The sequence below is a fragment of the Cryptomeria japonica genome, chromosome 7, assembly GCF_030272615.1.
Source record: "Cryptomeria japonica chromosome 7, Sugi_1.0, whole genome shotgun sequence".
NCBI lineage: Eukaryota > Viridiplantae > Streptophyta > Pinopsida > Cupressales > Cupressaceae > Cryptomeria > Cryptomeria japonica.
Window position 1 is genome coordinate 179,744,666 of NC_081411.1, and position 3,752 is coordinate 179,748,417.

Genomic DNA, 3,752 nt, shown 5'->3' on the forward strand with positions numbered 1-3,752 from the left:
TGCATGGGAGAATATGCCTTACGATTGGTATTTCACTCGATTCTTTCGAGGTTGGACAAAACTAATATTTTGTTATTATTTAAATAATAAAAAAATTTAAAATGTGGGCCACTTCTCTCCCCCACAGAATTGCCAACTACACATTGGTAGTTGAGAGAGATCCTAAAAATGTTATCCATTTGTATTATTCTCCTCATCATACCCGGAATATATGCCTAGGGTTAAAAATAGAATTAATCACAAGACAACTAAGTTTGCGGACGTTGACAAATTAGTTAATCTTTTTTCAAAAATTAATTATATTGGATGGGGAATACTAGGTAAGTAGGCCCCCCTTCCCCAAATCACAAGCATGCAACTCTACGGGCCATGAAAATAAAAATAAATTCAATAATAAATTACAAAAAATTTTAATGAAAACCTAAAATTCCATAGGGATTGCATGTGGTTTAACCATAGAAATCATCAATTAGTTATTTATTCTTCTTAAAAGGTGAGAATCTTTTAGGTGATGGATTATATTTTAACTTTTTTTCTTTCTTTATTACTTAATGTTTATGGGGTATTTGTGTGGGTAGCGTTATAGGATGCATCATGACATCCATGGTTGAATGTTACATAATTGAAGTTTTGACTTCTCATCGATGAGGATTGTTTGTTTGAGGTGATGGTATAATTAACAACCTACAAATGATCCTCATTGATGAGAAGTCAAATTTTTGGTTATATGGCATCCAACCACAAATACCATGGTGCATCCTAATGGCTAAATAGATGTTACCATTTGTGTGTGGTAGAATTTGTATATTTATATTAAGTTTTATTCAGTTTTGGGTTTATTTTGAGAGAATGTCTTAGTATAATTATTGTAGTAGATTTTCATTATAGTAATAATTTTGTTGTCTTGGTATATCTTGTTGAAGATAACTTGCAATTAAGATTAAATCTTAGTTTATCTTAACATTTTGTATATTTTTTACTTGCTACTAAGTGTTTTGAAGCCTTTACCTATTGAAGATCAAAACTCAAGTCAAAAAAGGAAAAAATAGAAAGTCCTCTAGTAAATATCCTCATCAAATGCTATTGGACTATCAAAAAGATAAAAAATTAATGAAGCACAAGGTGCAACAAAAGCACATTAATTCAATCTCCAATTGCACTCCACTTTCCAAACTAACTAGGGGCATCTACATAAATTCTAGAAATGACAAGTTAAGATGCAAACTTATCGGTCCCAAGTTTCCATCGTCCACATATCTCCACAATTACACCAGCTCAACCAACTTACTCCATCCCCAAAATTTCACACACCCATACTCTTGATTTATTCCCTTTAGCAATAAATCATCTAGACAAAACTTTGATGGAACCCTCTTGAAGTGTTTTTATGTGAGATGCATGAAATTATCAATAGTACACATATTAGCGATTTTGCCTTACCTCAATCACATCAATTAATCAAAGGTCATAAGCAAAGTCAACAACGTGCTTCTTTGATCTCAACATTATCATATCCCAATTACAAAATTAATCAAAATAATAAAAAAAAAATCAATCAAAAATAGAAAAAAATGAAAAATAGTAAAGATAAATAATCCATCTTGTGGTGAAAACCGATTTGATGGTGCCTTGGGAAAGTATCATGGTGGAAACCTAGTTACAATCACCATGTGTAGTAGTCTCTTTTCACCATCTCTTAGGATATCATCTCCCCTACCACCATCATTCCTATCCTCAAATATCTTCACATACCATAATAACATAACGTTCATCCACCCATTTATAATAAATCCATCATGGCTTGTGCTACTCATCCATAAATGTCGCATGTCATCTTATCTACCATTATCCACTCTTTCCTACTCTCCTCCTTTGATGGATACAAAAGTTTCACTTAAATTGTATTAAGTATAAGGCCTTATACATACTTAGTATTCAATGCCTTTATCATCAAATCTAAATAAGTTGTGTTCACTTCCATTTTCACACCTCACTTCATTCCATGCTTCATCCCATAATAAACAACACACATTTCCACACTACATCATATCATTGCATTGCACCTCATCCAAAACCCCATCCATAATAAATTTAAGAGCTCCTCGGACTTACACTTGAACAAAAATAAGCATGACACACATACATCATACCTTATCATAAAATAACACATGATCCTAATTGGCGAACATTAAATGGTCATATTCCTTTTCCCATCATCTTTATCCATCCAACCAAACATGCTTGTAAGGATTCCTTGGTTCTAAATATTGCACATCACATTATCCTATTTTTGGTAAGAGATATGTTGGTTGCATGACATATTTACCAATGAATCTTTTATCTTGATTTATCTTTTGACCCATGACTACACCTACTTAAGACCACCTATATCTTGGTGTGTTTGAATTGGTGTATAGTGGGGCATCATCTTTTTCTTATATGTTGTGTTTGTGGTTTTACTTTACATGACTAATGAAGCTGTTAATTTGACTTGCATGTATTAGGACATCCTTTTGTTTGAGTGTCAAGTTCATGCAAAGTTTACCTTGTCACCTCGGTTCCTCATACCTTGGTGCATAATTCTTTTGCTATATCAAAAATTTGGATTGGTCTCCACATGCCAACATAACTAGTCCTCCCTTTGATACATATTTCTTCCATCTCATGTATCTCCCCTTTTAGCTCCTTCTATCCTTGCCCCCTAACTTTCCCTTCCAACATGGGAATGGTGAAGGAGATCTTACATTACACAACTTGGTACATGGTAGTGTGGAACAAGGATATGGTTTGATTTGCAAATTCTCTCTTTAGTCTTATTTTTCTTCTTGGATGTTTGTTTCCACATGGTTGAGTGTTAATAACTTGGGAGAGATATGGAGACTAATGGTAAGAGAGGTATTCCAACATATTTATTTGTACGATTTGTCGATTAGTGTATGTTTCCTTGACTCTATGTGATAGAGGAATCAACCACATCTTCTATGTGAAGTATTATAGATAGACTTGATATGCTTTGATTTATTTTTAGATTTGACATTACTCTTGTAGTGTGATCTTCTAGATATATGTTTGGTTATCCTCTTTGATATCTTAGTTTTTTAATTATTGATGTGATGATGAGTTTGCATGCTTCAATGTTTGGATCTATGAGCTATGTAGTTGTGTGGGTTGATCACCTACTGAGTGGCAATGAAGATGAGTTAGATGTGGAGTGCCTATATCCACAAGATTGTTCCAGTGTTCATGTAGAGTTTGCTAGTTGTCCTTGTCTGTGATAATTTGTGCATTGGCATGCTACATTAAGATAGTGGGATGAATATGCAAATACTTGGTTGTAGTTTAGAGTGGATATGTTGATGGCATGAAGTTCTATCTATGTTGGTATGCTCTCATTTGAGATCTAGTTAGCTTAGATGGATTAAAATCTGTTGTGGTTGCTATTCCAGATGATATGAGTAAGGAAGTTAATTAGAGATATTGTTATCATTTTGATTCTTATGCTTATGTTTGTATAGATATTGGTGTAATTTTTAGTGACAATTGATATGGTTCACCTTGGCATGTTACTTTTCTTCTATATATGGCATATTGGATAATATGAGGTGTTTTTTTCTTGATGGTAGTTACCATGTGGTTGCTTTTGTAAGTATATTGTTGGAGCATGAGAGCATGGTGAATATCCATGTGGTACATGGATGGATAAGGGGTTTTTTTCCCTTGTTATGTGATTCATGTTGGTGTATTTACAATGT